This window comes from Adiantum capillus-veneris, chromosome 3, assembly GCF_014529385.1.
Source record: "Adiantum capillus-veneris isolate H3 chromosome 3, ASM1452938v2, whole genome shotgun sequence".
Taxonomy (NCBI): Eukaryota; Viridiplantae; Streptophyta; class Polypodiopsida; order Polypodiales; family Pteridaceae; genus Adiantum; species Adiantum capillus-veneris.
In genome coordinates, this window is record NC_140933.1 from 41,885,292 (window position 1) to 41,907,960 (window position 22,669).

The window sequence follows — 22,669 nt, forward strand, 5'->3', positions numbered from 1 at the left end:
CTATGTCATGTTGCTCATGCTGTATGAGATGAGCATAAGAGTCAAAGTCTATGAACTTACAATTGGTGGAGTGTCGTAGAGTCCAACACTCACGCACAATGCACAATAAGATGAGAGCACATATCCTCGTCAACAAAGACCATTCTGAAAGGGGTGCCAGCTTGCAAAGCCATGTCATATGCTTTTATAGCTACACCATCTTTCTGAAGAACCCCTCAAAATCTTTCTTGCAGAGCATATTGTTTTCCATGCATTTTTGTGTATGCATAATTAGGATGTCCCATCATTGGAAATATGCATTAGACACTCTTTTTTGCTTCCACCTATGCACCTTGAGTGGACTACAACAGGCAAACCAATGTTCCATCATGCTACCCTCTCATATTTGCTGCCTTTCTAATTCCATATCTATCAACAAATAATCCCTTGAGTACTTTATTAATATTTCTAATGCTAATAAGTACCCCAATAATGCGCGTATCCCAAAGACACTTTTCCCCACTGGGTTTTTCCCCTTTGGTCCGATCCAGGTATTAGACCCTAATGTAGGACCTCATCATTCTACTTCCCTTGTACATACTCCAACACGGTTGTATCACCAACACTTCCATTTTCTAGCAAAGAGACCGCCAAGGTACACAACACCTAATCATGCAGTTGCAACTACATTCACACAAGTGTTGAAGTTGCCAACTAGGCAACCCATTTATCACGCGTAGTATGTGCTATCCACGCTAAAGGGTACCAAGAAAGAGGGTAAGATCACGTATCTGGATGCACCTAAGGTACTAACAAGAATAGCATACCATGCTATTGGCATGGCGGACAATTTTCCACCTGCCCCAGATCAAAACACATGGATTGTGTCATCACAGTCATCTCCAAGAACCACAAGGTTGACAAAAAGAGTTACAAATCCGATAAAGAATCTGCAGAGAGCTCTCTTGAAGCACATAGAGCGAAAGCTCAAATTGTTGATGTGTGGGTTCTTGCAAATATTGGATCTATTGATGGATGCAGGTTTTATGTTACCTTTAGTGATGACCATACAAAGAGTTCGTGTGGATTAGTTCATGGAGGTGAAGAGTAAGGTGTTTTCCCACTTTGAGATTCAAGGATATGGTTGAAAATCAAACAATGAAATATGTACAATGCCAGAGGTCAGATGGAGGGAAAGAACACTTCTCCAACAAGCTCAATAGTTTTGAGAAAAAGCATGGAATTGGGATGAACTTTTCATGCAAGTATACTCCACAGAAAAACGGTGTTGTCGAGCATCATAATAAGAATGTTGCAGAAGTTTCAAGGACATTGATGATTGAGAAGAACGTACCACATTATCATTGATCCAATGCAATTTCTACAATTGTCTACGTAATGAATAGGTATCCCATTTCTCCTATACCGTAATGACACTTAAGAAGAGTCTTTTTGGAAAAAAAACCTGACTTTGTGTTGCACCTTAAAGTGCTTGGATTTATTGCCTATGTGCACCTTAAAGTGCTTGGATGTATTGCCTATGTGCATGTGCTAGATGATTTGCAAATAAAGTTGGTCCAAGAAGATGAAATAGTTCAATGTACACCTCAATGCATCCAAATGTGAATTCATAGGAAGCTACATTAAGTGGCTCTCAAGCACAACTATATAGCTCAAATATGTTTGCAAGATTTTCAAGTGGATTAGTCTATCCACAATCTTCTTGTACATGGAAACATTCTCAAGCACATTACTCCTATAATCTTACAACTTTAAATTTTGATGTAAGGCCATAACAATAGGCTTAGAATCATCCATTTCATACTTTACCAACATATCAATTCATATTGCCTTTGTGATAACCAAATGCCATCATTCATGAGTACAATTTCAATGCCAAAAAATTAATGCAACTCTTGCATTTCCTTCATGTCAAACCCAAGTTCTTCAAGAGACTCTTCACATACTCAACATTAGCCTCATGATTTCCACTAGCAATTGAATCATCCACATAGATGTATTCATGTAATCACAACACCCATCACATTCTCTTGCACATACAAGGAGTGATATGCATTGGTGAAACAAAAACCAAAGGTAACCAATACATGTATCCATGTAATCACAACACCTGTCACATTCTCCTACACATATAGAAGGAGTGATATGCATCAATGGAACAAAAACCAATAGTAATCAAATAGGAAAAAAATCATCTCATGCCAAGCTCTAGTGCTTGGTTCAGCCCATAAAGTTCTTTCCTCAACTTACATACATGCTCAAGATGTCTCACATCCTCTTAGTCTTGTGGTTCTCCATATACACCTCTTCTTGAAAATCACCATGCAATAAGGCATTCTTCACATCCATCTAATACAAAACCCAACCTTTTGTTGTAGCCATGGAAATAATGGTATGGAAAATTGCCATTTTGGCTATGAGATTGAATGTCTCCTCATGGTCAATCATGCCATAAGTTTGTGCATAGACCTTTGCACCCAATCTAGCTTTATACCTACTCAATGAGCCATTTGGATTGTGTTTAACTTTGTAAACCCATTTAAAACTAAGAAAACTATTTTCTTTTAGAACTACTATCAAATTTCATGTCTCATAGCATTGAAGGGAACCATCTCCTTAACATGGCTTGACTCTATTTGAGATCTCCCAACAACATCCTCACTTGACATGTAGGCTCTACGTGTTGTACAATCTTTGACATGTTTGCAGAATGGCAAGCCACATGATACATAATTGTCATAAGTCAACTTCTACAAAAAATTGTTTACTCTCCCAAATTTTTGTGGTCTAGTATGCAAGTGACCTATTTTTAGCTTGTCTCCTTCTTGCACCCAAACTCTTCACCAAGGGTACACCAAACTACTCATCATCAACACTTTGCTTCAAGACACTTGAATCACCATTATCACGATCTACACTCAAGTTTGGGGTCTTTGGGACATCATCAAACTTTTTCTCTCTATCCTTGATAATTTTCATGAGTTTGAAGGACTTACTCTTTCACAAAATCTACCACTCCATGGATTTTAAGCATGACTTGAATGAGGTGGCCACTTTTGCCCACTCAAAACTTGTGATTAATCACCTACATCTTTTGTAGACACATTGTCCTTTCCATCCATCCAAGAATCATATTTTATGTCAGCATACAAACCTTTTCACTCATCTAAAAATACATTTTTATTGAGCCTCACTTGGTGCACAACATGGTTGTAACAATTATACCTTTTCTCTTAAGAAATAACAAATGGCACACATTTTTAAATTTTGGGTCCAACTTTGTATTCAAATCATCTAGCACAATACATCTAAAAACTTTAAGGTGTGCCAAATTAGGTCTCCTACCAGTAAATTTTTTCTTAGGTGTCATGATATGTATATCACTAGTGGGTTTCATGTTCAAAATATTTACAAACATAGAAACTACCTTAGCCTAATAACAATGCGACTTATACTTCTCATTCATCATGTTGTCCTTGCAGATTTTGCAATGTGCATATTGTTATGTCAATATTTTAGCCATAACCTTGAAATTTTGAAAGTGAGTAAACACCTCATTTTTCTCCCATATGAAGTACACTCATACCTTCCTTGTATGGTGTAAGTTCAGGGGTTTCCAAGCCCCACTGTATTCTATTGTAGGGATAATGAGAACCAGGTACATAAATGTCATACCATGGGATAGTGTTGACACAAGTAGTGTGTGGAGTCTACAAGAGGTTGTCAAGCTCTTGGAAAACACACTCAGTTCTGATCTACTCAATGCAACATTCAACTAGATGGAAGATAGCAAAAAATAATTGTAACATCTGTAAGCATACTTATAACTCGGGTTATGAATAAATTAAGAAAAGAATTAGAAATTAGGGAAAATTTGGACTCTCAAAGGGGCCCTATAAGGAGGTTTGACTTTGCCTCTCTTGTCCAAAGTGGGCAACCCGGTGAAGTACATAAACGCTTTGTCAAAACCTTATCAACCAACATATCATTGGAAAGGTCTTAGAAGTAGGTTCTAATTCTCCAAACTCCGACAAATTTGGAGTTGATTTGTAGAAGTTATGGCCTCCCCACTAAAGCTGAAATGTGGGGAGAGATTCCATTTATAAGACGGAGTTGTCACATCAAAAAATGGAATCTTCTAGAATATAAGGAATCTGATGGCATGCTATATATCAATGGATAGATCTTGATGAGTACATTCTAAATCCAAAGGGTCCGACAAGTTTTGATTTCATTTGTAAATATTTTACCATGCGCCCATTTTGGACAAGAGGGAGAAAGTCAAAGTCCTTATAGGGCCCATTTGAGAGTCCAAAATTTCCCTAATGCACAAAAAAATTATGGAATCATCGCAAAAAAACTTATAATGCCATGTAGATCTTTCACCTACAGACACAATGAATTAGATGGGGCTCCAAATAGATAATCTACGAGGAATTTATGAGCATGATAAGAAATACGAGAGTATCAACACTCAAAACAACAAACATATGCTTATTATCCAAAAACTTCATGTGGATTCTTTACAAAAATAAGCTTCTATACCTTAGACAAGGTCTTTAAATGTCGAATAGACTCAAATTTGGGTAGGAAAGAACTAAAGATAACATATGGGTAATTACAAACTAGAAGATATTAGCTTCGACTACCAAAATAATTGAAAGTATACTTTGAACATGATATATTTTAGATAAAAAATGAGTGAAGTTACAATATTGAGCTTATACATTGTTGGACGGGAACGACTCACACACCCATGAAGTGCATGCAAACGCTACCTAGATCAACATAATGTCAATCGAGGACATAGATGACACGATAGGCACACGGAGGAAATCTCTCTAGCTTGTCAGGCTAAGACCATCCTACACATACAACACTCTGGAAGGCCAACTAAACCACAATCAAGAACCTCACTGCTCTCAACTACACCACCTAGCCACATACACACATACGGAAGGTAACTCACCTAATCATGCCAGATTCGTACGAAACTTAAGGAACACCATCCCCTCACTAGGATACACCTGTCCCTAAGCTTCTACACTCAAAACCCTCACTCTAAACCCATCTGCGAAAAACGCGTAGGATGACATAGCAGAATTTTGAAAGTGCCCGAAACTGAAATTTATGAGTACCTATGCGTAGCTTATGTCGCCACGATTCTATAGACTACTAGCACGTAGAAAACAGAAATCATTTGATACACTTACGACCACAAATAGCTCGTAGATGCATCGACGTGTGCGCTTCGTCTCGCGTGGAATGCTTGGCGTTTCCGTGTAGCTCTCCTCGAGCCTAGAGCAATGGTGCAGTCGTATCTCCAATGTGTTGAGCAAGCGGGGCGTAGCGAGAGGATAAAGCTCACGCTCACTCTCTTTCTCTCTCACACACAGTAGTTTTTGATAATGATTAAAGTCTTTTTTTACAAAATGACCTAGGTATCTTATATACTAAGGCTACCTTAGGTTTAACCAAAAATGGGGTTGAAAGGGTCAAATGGCTTTGTATTTACAATCTGGAAGTGCCATTGCACCCCGGCTTCTGAAACTAGAATAACTACTCAGTACAAATGACGTTTATAGCCATAATCCGCAGCATTTCATAACTCGCAAAAGATAAGACTTTGGTACGAAACTTGAGCTATGTTGTGTTGTTGACCTAGCGGTCAACATTCCCCCCTTCCGCGTTCATGTCATCCTCGACATGACCTGATTGTCGATGGGGATATGGTCTTTGCTATCGTTTTGTTGTTGTAAAGAAAGTATAGACTATAGCCTTTGCAGTAGCGTGTCTTGTGCGTCCAATCCGATGTACATAGTCTTCACATGATTCAGGAAAATCATAATTGATGACGAACTTTATGTCTTTCACATCCACGCTCCGAGCTGCAGCATCTATTTCTGTCATTATAGGTCTATTGCCAGATCTAAATTAAAAAAGAACCCAATGTCGTTTAACTTGACTCTTATTATCATGGATAGAGAAAGCTCCATCCATCACTTGCTCTAGCAAATCTGTCAATTCGGAGTATTTGTGATTCTCAGAAACAACTTCTACAATCTGTAGAATTGAGTGACTGGCTTTCTGATCTTGTGAGCCAATGACAACTTTGTAACGATTTTGTAGAAATTGTATGGCTAAACCCATAACTTCTTTAGGCCAAGTTGCACTCCAAAGTCTGTCTGTCAGGCCGAATCCAGGACTTTATTATTCTAATTTGAGGTTCAAAACCCTGCCGAACATTCGATGCGCATTATCAAGGACAAGATTTTGAGATCCTCTGATTACTCTTATGTCTGCTCTTTGTCATTGGGGACTTCTTTGTTCCTGTGCAATCATGTTGTTAGTGTTGTCTGCATCTGTTTCATTGTAGGCCATTCTTCGACTCACCATTGAGGAGAAGTATGCTATGATTTGAAATTGGTGCTCCAATTCATTTGTCAATTGATTTGAGTAGCATTTCCTTAATGTTGATGTAGAAGGAATATGTACAAGAGGATGGTGATAGGTGTCTTTAGATTAGGGTCTAAAACCTGGATGACCAAAGGGAAAAAACCCGGTGGGAAAAAAAATGCCTTTGGTATACGCTCTTATTGGAGTTGAGCAGTTGAACGTGATGTACATGTTCATGAAAGGTGAGTGCTTGGGTGAAACATGGAAAGAGTGCCTGATGCAAGTGCCAATTATGGGACACTCTATATGCATATGAGAAATTTGTCAACAAAAGCATGCAATGTGAAAGAAGGAGATGATGGGTGTTTCGAGGAATAAATGTAGCACATGTGACATCAAAAGATGTCTCAATAGCTTCCACCTTTCCAAGAAGGGTTGTTGATGTAGAAGTTTATCCACTCGTATCTCATTGTGCTCAGTACGTGAGTGTCTTTTGGACCTTCTCCTTCACTTCACCAGACTTAAGTACTTAGACTTCGACTCTTTTGCTCACCTATACCAGCATGGGCGACACAACGTAAATATCCTCAACTCTTCCATCTTGAGCAGTACTTAGAATAGATAAGACGCTTAGACCACAAAGAATATTACTTGAAGCTTTGGGACTAATACCTCACTCATTTTGTGGCTTAGCTACTCGACTCTGACTTGTATGACTTGTCAGTTGCCTGTTGTCAGTTTCTTCGGCTGTTGTAGTGGCTGCTGAGACATACTTCGTGAAGTTTCATCGTTTTCCTGTACCTTCTTCTCTTTGTGGTGCTCAGGCCTGTTGTCAGTCATTTCTTCATGTGGATTATGGATTTATTAAATTTTTTTAATAATAAACAAAGAAAATCTTAAAAAAAACTTAACAAAAGAAAAATCATTCAAATAGAAATCTAAATGCTATGTACACTATACACATGTCCCTAGGGGCTCATATATGGATTTTGTCCCCATACTCCTCTGTAACACTACTATGAGGGCATATACTCTAAATTTCGTCAAAAAATTATCACAATAAAACGAAAAAATTCAATGCATCTCACAAAACATTGCCCTCTAATAGTCATAATGTTAGGTCCGCATTTAGAATGCCTCCCCCCTTCCTATTTGGAGTTAGGTATCGCAAAGGGTATGTGTTGTGCTTGGGCAATTAAAAGTTGTGCCTATGCAGGCCTTGTAATGTAGCCCTATTATGCATACACAGTCAATGCATGAAAAAGATTTATGTTGTGCAAGATGTGGGTATAAGCAATTTGCTTATTGGTATTTGTTGGCGAGGCTTCCTATTCTAAGCAATGTAATGGTCTTTGAAGCTCCTGTATCGTTGCTTGATTGAAGCGACTTGCTCTCTTCTAACTGTACTATAATCGTAGGAAGAATTGTAAGAATTCAAGCGGCGATGCATTGACAACAGTTTTGTTGTTCTTCTTTGGGACCCATTTCTTTGTGATTATTGGCTATTTTGTTGTTGATGCTCGTTTGGGAACCCATACTTGCCCGTGCTTCGTTTGTGTTTGAAGAGACTTCTTTGGGATCCACCTTTTTGTTGTGTGAGTCGACAGTGGTCTTTGCTTCAGCCCTTGTACGCTTGATTGGGGACAGGATTCAGGCTTTGAAAGTTGATATTGTGGTTGTTTTGGAATCCAAATGAATTCCCGACTTTTTTGTGCTTGAATCAACTTCTTTGGAGCCCAAACCTGAGTTGTGAAAGCTTGCGACTTTGTGATAGTCTTACCCGTTCGTGTACGCTTTCCTTGTTTTTGTTTTGGTGTTGGATCTTGTGATTTGTCATTAGAGATCTTTGTCTTCTTGATCCATATCTGTTTTTGGCCGATCTCGCTTTTTGGTATCCAGATTTGTCGAGCTTTTTGGCTTTGACTTGTTGTCCTGTTCTTTTGACCTGTGATGGTTGTTGCTGAAGGGGTTGGTGATAGTGATGGCCTGAGTTGATGATAGGGGATGTCGTAAGATTCATCACTATCGCTACTATCCTTAACAAGGTCGTCTTCTTGTACTTTCCCTTGATTTCTTGGCTGGTAGTGGAAAGTTACTGTCTGTTTGCTCGTGGGTGGTAGTTTCTTGGAGCACTTTTCTAGCCCATTGATTAGAGCATTGTCAGCTTGTTGCTCTGGTCGTATTCCTCCTAGCTGAGTCTTTGCATCCTTATTAGGAGCCGTGTATGAGGATGCTTGTGGTGGCTGTGTCTTCACCGAGGACTTTGGAATCCACTTTTGATGCACTTTATTCGTGTAGCGATGACATTGATGCCCGGGTCGTTGATCTTCTTGAAGCTCAAAGTGATCTACAGAGTCATAGAACTCGTCGTCTTCTTCATCTTTTGATTCTCCATATTTCTTTGTTTGCTCCTTATTTCGAGAGCTTGTTGATTTCTGGTTCTCTTCGTTTTCCTGGATTACACTCACTGCAAAATAAGGAACGACATCATAGCCATTTTCATCACAAAACTTTGTTGTGGGAGCATCCTCCACGGCGCACATGTCCAGAGTAGCCAAGATGTGTTCCCATCCAAAAGGCTCTAACTCTTCTTCAGGAAATGGTTCTGGGATATAGTCCCTATCCTCTATAAATCCAAATCCTGCAAACTGTGTCGCAAAATCTGAAACTTCCTCTGCTTTAATCAATCTTCTAAAAGCCGTTACGTGATCTCTTGGATCTTTATCTCTGGAGTATTTTCTGTTTACCCATTTCTGGACTTGGGATGGTCTAACTCGTCGATTGTCTACAAGTCTAACTAGAGACTCTCCCAATCCTTCTCTCGTTATCGCTCTTGAAGGGAATCCTGGTGGCTCTCTTCTTGGAATTCCTATAGTAATTCTCATGTTTGGTGGAGGCATTTGTGGTCCTTCATTGACCAAATATCCACCTCTTTCTAGTACAGTCTGTGGATTTGTGCTTTCTACAACTCTGTATTCTCGTCCATACTTGTCGACAACTATAGATCTCCATTGACAGTCGACTCCGTATGTGTAGACATATAAGATCTTGTAATCTGTTATCTCTTCTAGGTATGGATCTGAGCACCTATAAAGATTGACCTCATTGTCGTCAATGTATTTATATAGTCCTTCACTCTCATGACCAATCATCCAAACTCTCTCAACAAGATGGATCTTTATCAATTGCAAGTTTGGAATCCATTGTGGGAGGATATTCCTCTATCGTCGGGCTCTCCAAGCTTGTGTAAGCTGCGTTTGAATCTAGGGTAGACATGATTTCTGGGCTTAACACTAGAATGGTAACATGACACTTTTATGTCCTTGGACACTTTTGTGTCCAGTTAAGTGACCAGTTTGCTTTAATTATTTGAAGAGTATGAAAATGAATTTCTAGGTGCTATATATCCACAAAGTTGCCTTATGAGCTGAAAAAAACTTAGCATTTTTTTTTGAGTATCGATCTCAACATTAACTTTATTCTTGCACAACATTTTTGAAGCTAAATTGCGTGAAAAAACGGGTCCTGTTTTCGGTTTTTTTTCAATTTTTGGCAACTATACCACTCTAAACTTCATGTTTGTGAGATTTAGATGGCTAGAGGTTAGGCCTTCATAGTTCTCAACATGTTTTGATGCTTGTAGGGAGAGCTAAGTGTTAAAATTGAAAGTTATGACCAATTTACAAGAATTGCATAATCCTGTTTTTTTGGCCAAAATTAGCACTTTTATGATTTTTTTGGTGGCTTTCTTGATATCCAAATTCAATTTTGATTGTGTAAGTGTAATGTATAACATAAAGCTAATCTTACTTGAGTTTTGGGGGACCTAATATGCTATATAGCATAGTATATGATGATGGTTGAGTTTTTTTATTGTTGAAGAATACGATACATTTTAGAGTAGCAAGTATAACTTTCTCAATATTGCTAGTTTCATAGGCCAATTGTGTGTATTTTGTAGGTAGTGACCATATCTAATCATAGACTACAAACTTGGCTAGATATTGAGTAGTTTCTTTGGGTTTCTAGAGGTCATAATGCTAAACCCAGTTTTTTCATGTTTGCTGTATTTAGCACTTTATCATTGCCCCCAAGGTTCCAATTGTAAGAGATCCATTATCCTTTTGACATGCTCCATGGCTCCTTTTGAATCCAGAGGCCCAAAGGGAACTAAGAAAACATGTATATAGTGTCTGTATTGAGCGTGACAATAGAAACTTTGATGATAGGTCCGCAGAATGGCAAAAATGCAACTTTTTTGTACCTATTTTTTTTTCCCAAAAAAAAAAGTGAGGTAAAAGCAACCATATGTTTTGGTCACCAACCCATTGAAGTTAATGGGGTATTTTATCTCATGTCCTACAAAAATCTCCACTCTTATTTATATGCAATCAACCGTAAGAAATTGCTGTTTTGGGCAAAATGCAATGGTCCATCAACTTTGGAGGCTTGTAGTGACCAAGGGATGAGAGAAGTTACAAGTTTCTCATTTTTTCCATATGTAGTAGTTATTGAACTATAAGCTCATGAAAGGATTTTTCAAAATGAGTGGATCTACTATGGTTTTGGAATTTTTTCCCAAAACCTTGAAAGGACACTTTTATGTCCTATTAGGTTACCATTCTAGTGTTAAGAGCTTTTGCTTGGTTCAAGTAGACTTAGTCCACTGTGTTCAAGTGCTTTGGTTAGGGAAAAGTCGAAACTATGTCCAAAACCGCAACCGTTTCGTCACAATTCTCGCAAATTGTCGCTTTTAGACACCCCTAACTTGCGGATGTATTTCGAGGCCTTAAACGACGTTTTTTTCCAAAATTGAATGAAATGGTTGCCGTTGGCATGCATTTAGTTCATGTTTTTCTCCCTGATCTGTAGAGCTTCTCTCACGCTACGTTTTGATATAAAAACTTTTCCGATCCGATACCGTTTGTGAAAGTTATGGCCAAAACAGTGAAATGTAGTTTAGAATGGTCAAAATGAGTCCAAATTCAATTTTAAAAGAAGATTTGGGATCTCTGTGACACTGTGAACACTCCTGTATGGTCAAAAGTACAGTTGGACCCTAAAACGGGCCTAGAGACATCCTACGCGTAGGATGTCTATATTATGCTCAGAATTTAACAAAATTTGGTCCAGAGACTCCCTTTAAGACCAGCAACACAATGGTATGCTCAGAATTTCATTTGGACCTAAAAATGGCCTTGAGACATTCGACGCGTAGGATGTCTTTTTGCCCAAAATGACTTGAAATTTTCACCCTAGCTTCTCCTTGATGTGCTGATAACAGTGGTGTGCTCATAGGTTGGTTTGGAGTCCTAAATCAAGCTGGAGACATCCTACGCGTAGGATGTCTAACTGCTCAGATTTTGTCCAAACTTGATCCCAAGATTCTCCTAGTGCTCAACAACCCAATGGTATGCTAAAAATTGAATTTGGATGCCAATAGGTCAAGATTTAGGCTGCAAGAGCTTCTAGTGCACTCCAAGAGTAGGATGTCTGACTGCTCTTGTCTTTGCTTGGTAAATAGGCCAAAGAAGGTCCAAATCCACTTTTGAAAAAAGATTTAGAATCCTTGAGACACTTAGAACGTCCCTATATGGCTACAATAGAATTTTGACCACTTTATGATGTCTTTTTGCTCTATTTCAGCTCAAACTTGCACTGTAGATTCCCCTTGATGTGCTAAGCTCACATCTATTTTTACTTTTTGATTCTGACACCTATAGGTTGGTCAAATGATCAAGAATCTGTTCCAAAAGCTTGATGTGTGTTTTGAAGAATTCCCAAGTCAAATCAACTCCAAATTGGACCAAATTTGCCTAGGAGGCTTATCTAAGGCTATATGACAGCATGGTATGGTCACAATAGAATTTTGGTTTCAGAATTATGCCTTAGACATCCTACGCGTAGGATGTCTAACTGCTCAGAATTGCCCCAAATTTGAACCACAGACTCTCCTTAAGGTGCTGATCACTGTGGTATGCTCAGAATTTGATTTGGAGTGCTAAATCATGGTGAAGACATCCTACGCGTAGGATGTCTAAGTGCTTAGAATTGCCCCAAACATGAGCCACAGACTCTCCTTAAGGTGCTGATCACTTGAAGACATCCTACGTGTAGGATGTCTAAGTGCTTAGAATTGCCCCAAAATTGAGCCACAACTTCCCCTTGATGTCAGCAACCCAGTGGTATGCTTTAGATTTTGGTTTGGATGTCAAAAGACCCCAAAACTAGCTATTCTTGCCTTTTTCAGTCAAAAATGCTAAAGTCTGTTCAATCTTCCTTTCACTGACCCAAATGAGATGAAATTTATCACATGCACTCAATACAACATTTAGAACATCCCTATGGAGTCATCCTATGGTTTGGTCTCAAAATTAGGCCTTGGACACAATTTGGGTAGGATGTCTGGCAATTCTCGTCTTTTGGCTTAAATCTGTCAAAATTTGGTCAAATTTCCACTTTCCAGGTGAAAATAGGGTAGAACCTACCTTCTAAACACACTAGTAACCTCAGATTTTCAACAAAGTGCCCAGATCACCCTGTAGACATCCTACGCGTAGGATGTCTACTGCTTATTTTTTCAGACTGAAGTGTCCCTGATGCTTCCTTATGCTCTCAGCATGTGCAAGTATGCTTCACAATTGCAAAAACATGCAAAAATCACTCAATTTAAGCCTTTTTTGAAATTTTACGTTTTCCGACTCCGCCTTTTGGCTTTTGGTCAACAAAAATAGGGAAAAACACCCAAGTCAATATGTTACTAGGGTAAAACCTACCCTCTGAACACACTGGTGCAGTCAAAATTTTCAAATTTGGTCTCCAGAACCCCCTTGAGACATCCTACGCATAGGATGTCTATGTTTACAGAATTGCAGGTTTGCTTCACAGAACCCTTGCAAATGCTCTTTTATATGCACAACATCAGTCAGCCATACAAAAATATCCACAAAAGCTTGTTTAATGCATTTTTACCCCCAAAAGCACACTTTTCCGTGATTTCAAATGCAATCAAGCACTTTAGCAAATAATTCAGTGCTGAATAGCTTTAGATCAGAATCGGATCACTTACCTAAAGCTACTCCTACAAATCATATGGGGTTTTGCATCTGAGTAGAAAAACGCTTCACTGCCACACACGGACTAGTAAACGCTATAATAACCTCACAAATCACTCAACCACCAACAACTACTCTAATCCACAGATCCTAACTAAACCCTTCTAGTCGCAGACGCTCGGCAAGACACATGCTTCCTGGCTATCCACTTGATCGCGGAATATCCTCTTCCGGATCCACTTAAGAAAAACGCTTTCTTTAGCCGAAACTAAATCAAGAAACCATCACACGAGTGTTAGTAGGAAACCTACTTAGGTCCTTGTGTCCCCGGCAGCGGCGCCAATGTTGGACGAAACGACTCACACACCCATGAAGTGCATGCAAACACTACCTAGATCAACATAATGTCAATCGAGGACACAGATGACACGATAGGCACACGGAGGAAATCTCTCTAGCTTGTCAGGCTGAGACCATCCAACACATACAACACTCTGGAAGGCCAACTAAACCACAATCAAGAACCTCACTGCTCTCAACTACACCACCTAGCCACATACACACATACGGAAGGTAACTCACCTAATCATGCCAGATTTGTACGAAACTTAAGGAACACCATCCCCTCACTAGGATACACCTGTCCCTAAGCTTCTACACTCAAAACCCTCACTCTAAACCCATCTGCGGAAAACGCGTAGGATGACAGAGCAGAATTTTGAAAGTGCCCGAAACTGAAATTTATGAGTACCTATGCGTACCTTATGTCACCACGATTCTATAGACTACTAGCACGTAGAAAACAGAAATCGTTTGATACACTTACGGCCACAAATAGCTCATAGATTGTGTAAAGAACCAGTAGTTTACACGTCAACTTTTGAAAATCTCACATCCAATTTTCTCATCAACATGTGGAAATTTCATCAAACAGTCCAACAAATAGAAACCAGTATCAAGATCACTAGAGATGAGTGACTATATAATTATATTAAATAGATATGAGTAAGTGTATAATTACATTAAACTAATGTAAATTGGGTCCATCTAGACTACCCTATCAACTATAACTACCACAAAGAATTCTTCAGATCTAGTATTATGTTCTTAAACCATCAACTACATTGGTTGCCAAAGCTAAAAGACATTTTCCTTTTCCATGTAGCCATTGACACCACAATTCATCATACTATAGAAAGGGAACACAAAGGTTGCATCTGGATGAGCATTTCCACCATCAAGACCAAGAGCACAAGCAAATCCAATTAAAAGTGTTAGTATACCTTTAATGCCCACCTGTCAATTTTGCCCATCATCAAGTATGTTGCACAGTTTGTAAGGCCCCCACATGAGGAGAAGCCAATAGTGCACATATATTTGGTGGATTCCAGCTTACATGCTCATGAGATCTTTATTTGTGATCGTGGATGGTAGAAAGCAAATTGTTTGGCCATCGCGCATGAGAAATCACTCACCAAAAAACCAAAAATTCATGGGGATTTCCAAAATATTTCTTTTTGCCAGAATATCTTGATCGGATGGCAAGTGATAGAAAAACGATCATCTTAGTGGCCGACATTCAATCGCCGACAGCCGACCTCTAGGTGAACTTGTGGATCACTACACATGGCTTGGACAGCTATCTCTCATGAGAGGGAATCCCATAGATTATCCTTTACATCTACATAAGGAGGCCATATCTATGAGCCATTGTACATCCATATTGAAGGATAACAAGCCCCTTGTATTCCTGCCTACCTACTCTAGTTGTTTATATTGCCATCTAAGCTCTACGTTGAGAGCACATGGGTGGATGATGCCATCACTTTGTAATAGTGCTAATCAAAGTTTTTGACTTTCCATTAATCTACATTGCATCGTATCTCCATGAGCATGTAAGGAGAAAAGCACATGCCATCATACCCCTAAACTTGACAGCTACCTCCACAATTTTCAACACCATTATGGCACTTATTGACTGGGGACCAACACTTTTTGTACAGTGAATAGATCCACCAATTCCTACACATAAACTATAATCACCACCTAATGCGATCATTGAAACAATGCCCTTTATCTTATGATCCCCATAAACTAATAGTTTTGTTAGCTTACATAGGCTTTAGACTATATTGTATACCTCTTCTTGTATTACTTCTACTCTACTTGGATCCCAGTCAACATGGAGTCATGTGCTAGACATGTGCCTAGTCCTAAATGTACTATAGGATATGTGATGTGTATGCGAATCCGAATGAGTCCATGTAAGTGGAATATGACCTTCCTAACTACTAGGGTTGAATCCTAGTTTGTAGGGTTAATTTGGGGGTGCTCTTGGTGACTTATGCATTTGTACTACACTTTTTTACTACCATCTCTAACCTACTTAAATGTGCTATCATGTAGAGTTTCATCTAGTGCAATAATCAAGATTCACTTTGTGTTTATACTCTCTCTTGGTACATGTGTTGATTAAGTAATGTCTCTAATCTCCATTATTCTCAAGTAATGAATTTCACTAAGGTCTATATACCATAGCCAATAAGTGGTATCACAGATCAAAGGGGATAATTCCTATCTGTAGGTTTCTTAATCTCTAGCTTTCTCATTAATACTAGGCACTTCACTAATGAATGTGTAATGTACTAAGAGAAATTTCATGGAAATTCATTCTCCTCGATATCTTTGCCACGCTGATAAGAGATCAATTATAGGAGTCTAAAAATGGAAAGTGATTGTGCTAAGCTCAAGTCATTAAACTAACTCTTTAGACTCTAAGTATGAAGTCTAAGAAGCCTTAGGGTGAAATTTTTACTTGCCAAAAAATGTCTAAATTTAGTAGGTCTATATATAGCAAGTTTTGGGGAGCAGCTTGGCGGCACCTCCAAAGCACTATGCTAAGGTTTTGCAAAAGAGATGAAATTTTTAAGCCCAAAGGGTGAATTTTATTTTTTTCAAAGTGTATCCTCAGTTAGCATGTCCTAAATAGTAGGTAGGCTATAGCTGTGGGTCACCCTCATAAGCCTCCAAGGTTTGTGCAAAGGTCTTGCACCTAAGCTGATTAATTAAAAGGTAAGTTTATGGTTTTATTAAATGAAATAGAAAATCTAAAGACTAAGGTTAGATCAATGCTTCCTCATTTAGTAATTTGACCTATTCTTTGTTTACTAAGCTTAGCTAGGCTAGCACACACTTGCTTTGTGTGAACTTAACATGTGTGTGTGAGTGTGTGCACTTGACAAGAAGAGTCCAAGAGAAGTGGGGGCAAGTTCTAGCATGCAATGTAAGTTGGGACAAGTGTTGGGAATGCTTGTGTTGCACTAGGAGGTGTTCCCACCTCATAGTGCAACTCACCTCTTGACCAATGAGGTCCCCACCTCATTGGTCAAGAGTGAAGTATTCTAATTCAAGGCTAGTTGCACACTATAGCAGAAGCATAAAAGGGAGTCTTGTTGGGATTTTTAGCCTCTTCTTGCTCCTCTCACACACTCTGACAAGTGCCCAAGATTGCAAAAGCAATCTCTCTCTCTCTCTCTCTCTCTCTCTCTCTCTCTCTCTCTCTCTCTCTCTCTCTCTCTCTCTCTCTCACGTGGGAGCTCTAGAGATAGACTCTGTGCTCAAGCTCTTGGCTATGGATGCAAATCCAAGAAAATGCAAGTTTCTTCTTCTCCATCTCTACTATTCTATTATACTATGCTATGCTAAGAGCTTGACCACGAGCAACGTATTCGAAGAGTCCATTCTCTTGCTTGAAAAATATTTCTTTCCACATTCATCTTCCTCTTTCCCCGTAGTTCCTTTCTCCCTGTTGGGGTGTATAGGGTTTGGGAAGGAGGGTTATACCATGGAATCTTGAAGACACCATCTTCTTGATTCAAGAAAGGCTCCTCAAGAGCACAAACATGTATTGTAACAAGGCTCTATAATACAAGTCCTTTTGGAGGGAGGACCGGCTCCAAGAAAATTTGGTCCTCATCGAGTTGTCAATCTTAATTAGTTATTCTCTTTGAGTTATGTGCATGGTTAGAGTGTTTAAAATATATTTTTGTGTAAAGAAATCAGCCCGACACAAGCTATGGTCTCCTTTTTCTATCTCTCTCTCTTAAAGGAAATTTCTCTCCTTTCATACTTAAATAAGTATTAGATTCTCTAACATTGGTATCACAACCGAGGTTTCTCTTTTCTTGTCTAAGAAGACAGATCCTTGAGAAATCTATGAAAGGTTGGAGTTGTTCATTGCAATAGGGTAAGTGGGATTGGGGTTTATATAACTTTGTTTGTATGCCTGTTTATAGGGTACGTGGGACACCATCAGGAACTATGGTCTTAAAAATGGAGTCTTTCGAGACTTGCCTACGGCTTTACCATTATTGAGTTATTATCAAACTTGATAGGAATTGATTCCAACCTTGCACTTTTATACCCAGTCCAATATTATTTGCAATTAACAATATTATAAACCACAGGTGTAGTTACTCGAGTGCTAATTTTCAAGGGATAAGAGGAGTGACAACCAAAGTTTTGGAAGTGCCAAGGAAAGAGTTAGCATACACATAAAAATAAATTTAATCAAGACCCAACATAATCAAGAGAATGTAATTAATATTAACAACTTAGGATTGGCTCATGGTATAACCTTTGATACTGATTGCAGAGTTGTCAACTACCTTTTTGACAAGTTACAAGAAGCAATGGAAAACCTTATTTTGCAAGCGGAGGTTCTAAGCCAAATTCAAGCTCTTCAAGCTCAAGTTCCCCCAACAAGTGCCCAAGAAGAGAGAATTTTTGCAAGGCCTCCAAGTAGTGAGAACTTTAAAAGAGGAATCTCTTTCGATAATGAAGAGGAGATGTCAGAAGGACTATTGACCCATGGGTCAATAATACGGCATAACTCAATTTCCATAACAAAGTCTTATTTCTTGAGAGTTATGAAATGATACAAACTATGGTTAAAAACATTATTTGTAATGAGTAGCTATTCTAGTTGCAAAAGCCGAGGTGTGATGACACTTCCAAATTGTAAATACAAAGCCACTTGACCCATTGAACTTTGATTTAGGTTTAACCCTATGGTAGCCTTAGTATATAAGGTACCTACGTCATTTTTGTAAAGGAGAAGTTTATTATAATGAAAGTTTTGAGTTGTTGCCGACTGTGTGTGTGTGTGTGTGTGTGTGTGTGTGTGTGTGTGTGTGTGAGAGAGAGAGAGAGAGAGAGAGAGAGAGAGAGAGAGAGAGAGAGAGAGAGAGAGAGAGAGAGAGAGAGAGAGAGAGAGAGCGAGCTTCATCCCGATGCTACTTCCCGCTCGCTCATCACATTGGAGATTCGACTACACCATTGTGATAGGCTCAAAGAGAGCTACGCAACAACGTCAAGTATTCCATAGGGAACGGAGCACACATGCTAACGCATCTACGAGATATTTGTGGTCATAAGTGTATCAACAAACGATGTTCGTTTTTTGCATGCAAGTAGTCGTTAGAATTGTGGCGACATAAGCTACGTATAGGTACTCATAGATTTCAGTTTCAGGCACTTCCAAAAAAAAAATTATGTCTTCATACACGCTTTTTGCAAATGAATTTGGAGTGAGGGTTTTGAGTGTAGAGGCTTTAGGATAGGTGTATCCTAGTGAGGGGATGGTGTTCCTTAAGTTTCGTACGGTTCTGGTATGGTTTGGTTAGTTTTATTTTGTTTGTGTGTATGTGGGTTGGGTGGTGCAATTTTGAGAGCATTAAGATTCCTTATTTTGGTTTAGTTTTCCTTTCAAAGTGTTGTATGTGTGTGATGGTCTCAGCCTGACAAGCTAAAAAGATTTCCTTCGTGCGCTTATCGTGTCATCTATGTTCTTGATTGTCATTATGTTGATCTAGGTAGTGTTGTATGCACTTTATAGGTGGTGTGATTCGCTCCCACAACAAGGACCTCCAAGGCAAGCTATTCAAGAAGAAGAAGTGCCCCTTGAACTTTCAAGGGAGAGGTATGAAAGTGACACTTCACCTACCTCTGAAAGTGATGCTGCCCAAAGAAGATGACAGGCATGGTGGTCACCTACTCCTCGCGAAGAGAATAGGAAGTCATCAAGCATTCCCTCCCATGCTAATTCAAATAAGGGAGAAAGAAATCCAAGCAAGAGGAAGCAGTCACCATCTGCCTCCTCCTCTTCATCATCATCATCACCATCTTTTGACTCAAAGGACAATGACTTGCCATCCAAGAGAAAGAAGAGAAGGGGTAAACAAAAGAGCTACATGGCATGGAAGAGGTCACAAAAGTGAAGAAATTCAAAGAGGGAGGAAAGAATCAGCTTTCTTACCTATGATGGAAGTTTTGGAGCAATTGATAAAGTAATGGCCTTTATCCAACAATTTGACGTAGCTTTTGGAGATGAAGATTTTTTGGAATCTTCAAAGCTCCAAAATATTTCTATGCATCAAAAAGGAAGCTCATCAATGGTGGGCAACTTTGTGTAACCAAGGTGAAGCTCCAAAGACTTGGAAAGATTTGAGGATTGCTATTACAAAGAAATTCCTTCCAAGTGATGCCAAAGACAAACACCTCACATAATGGCAAAGATTGAAGATGGCCCCATATGAGTCTGTCCAAACGTATGTGGATAAGTTTTGGGAGTTACATCTCAAAGCCACTGTCTACAAAAAGATAGACTTTACGGAACAAAAGCCACAATTTTGTGCTGGCGCATCTGAGGAGATAAGTGAGTATGTCAACTCACAAAGACCTAAAACCATTCAGTATACTATGGTCATAGAAGGGCTCTGTAACATTTAATGGTCTAAAAACTTATGTGTAGCGGAAATTAGCATGAACATAGTGGGCATTTCATTAGAATAGATTCCTAATGAGAATTACAAGAGTGCTTGGGTGGAGAGAGCAACAAAACGCATAACACCTAGTTAGATGGCATCAACAATACTTTCAAAAGAGAGAGAAATTAAGCTATTGACAACAGTTGAGGACCGGATTTACATGGAGCTGGTCCCCCCTCCAAAAGGCTTTGTATTATGGTTTCTCCCATCAAGAGAGACATTGTACAATACAATTCTTTGTGTTCCTTCAAGACTAGCTAGTGCAATGAAGATGAAAGCTTCATGCACTAAGAAAAACACTTAGCAAACACAACTTTAATTATCCCCGTTCTCAGACCCAAGACCTCACACACATTCGAAGATGGTGAGAGCTAGCAGGGTATGAGAGTAGATTGAGAGGAAGAAGGAGTATCTTACGAGAAAGATGTACATCTTGTCACATAATCACTCATATTAGCATAGCTTAGCTTAGTAATTATCTTGGTAGAGGAGATGAGCATGCATTGAAGCTTGGCTCTTGGTTGGATTTGCATCCACATGCCAAGAGTGTGTCGATGTAGGCTTCTATCTCACAAGCTTGGAGTAGGTGATGAGCTCTCCATTAAAGCTTGGGAAGAGATAGTCTTCTTTACTTCTCACATAGGCTGTGTGAGAGTGTGTGTGTGATAATGCCTTGCAAAAAGCAGCCCCATCTCTCTCTTGGTGAGCCCTCTTGCTATTTGCTCTTGCAGGCTCCCCATTGGACCTCCCCCGGGCTAGCCTACCACAATTACGCAGCATAAGTGATAGCCTTCTGACATGTGTCCCCCTTTCCACTTTTGTGAGAGCTTTAGGTTAATTAATAATTCAATTAAACTCTCATTGGACCCCTTTGCCTCCTGGCCAATAGGAATCAAGCAAGCCATTGGGCTGCTGAATGCTCATTTGACCCCTTGGGAGACTGTCCAATAGTCATCTAGGAGACTTAATTTTCATTGGTTCTTTTATTAAGTGTTTTTAAATTAGTTAAACTAGATTTACTCTAGCCTAATTTTCATTGGTCCACCTCCAAGGCCATCCAATAGCAATTGGGCACACCTTGTGGGCATCTGGGCTAGGGAGCTGACATGTGTCCCTAATTCCCTTTGTGTAAAGGGAGCCTGTGTGTGTGTGTGTGTGTGTGTGTGTGTGACTTTCTCTCTCATCCCCTACTCCCAAGGCTCGCCCCCTCCTATGTAGGGATTTGAAAAGACTTTTCGGTCACACACAAAGCATCCAATTTCCCCTAGGGTTGACCTTTGGACACAACCTTTGAATTTTGGAACCTTAGCATTTTGGAAGTCTTAATGGGCTGAACCTTAGGGTCTTTTTAGCCCATTTTTGCACATGGCTCTTTTGCAGATGGCCCCCCCTTTGGATCCCTATTTTCCCTCCTTTGGATCCCTATTGTGGCCGGTCTGCTAGCTTAACCAATATTCTAGCTTTTTCTCCCCTGGCACTTTCCCATATTAAATGATCAGTTTAACATGAGAAAATCATTTAGGATAATTAGATATTGATTATTATGACATTACCTCTCTCTTGAAATCATAGTCATCCTCAACTATGGTGTAGAGAAGATAAAGCATATTCATGAGTCCTTTTCTTGGCGGGTAGAGGATCCCTATGTTACCCTACGACATCATTCCACAATGGATGACTAGTCCATTTGGTGCTTGAGAGCCTGAGGCTGCCGCAAGCATGTCTTCACATTAGTCCTATCAATCTTCCATAGTAGAGTGACAAGCTCTACTTGGTGTTTGGGAGACGTCGTCTCCGCAAACTTGATCTAAGCATGCATACTACTTCATTTTTTTGCACAATAAAGGAAAAGAGAGTCTTATAAGACAAAAACTTTGTTCATTTTTAACATTTTGTACATTTGCTTACTCTTGGGAAGCATTGTAAGCATTGACAAGGTTTAGGTTATCCTTTAATTGTATGCCTTGCATCCATCTAGCATCTTCAAAAGGATAATTCTTAAACTTAATAAGATATCGTCGGATAGTCTTACCGCCTCTTAGTACCTTGTCTTCATGTCGGAGAATGGACTCGGGCTGTAGCACTTCCTCTTGGTCCTTGATCTTCGGTGGGTCTTCAATAGTTGGTTCTTGAGGTGGCTCTCCTTTGTAAGGATTTAATAGGCTCACATGGAAAGCATTGTGTATGATCCAATGATTGGGCAACTTGAGTTGACAGGCCATCTCTTTGATTGGCCTAAGAATCTAGAAGGGACCATAGTACCTTTTTGCGAGTTTAGCATAGTACTTTTGGTGGCCTGTAGGATTCTTGCCCGTTGTGTGACTTAATCGAGCCTTGGGAAACTTTAATAAGACCCAATCATTTTCTTTAAAGGTTTTGGCTCTTCTGTGC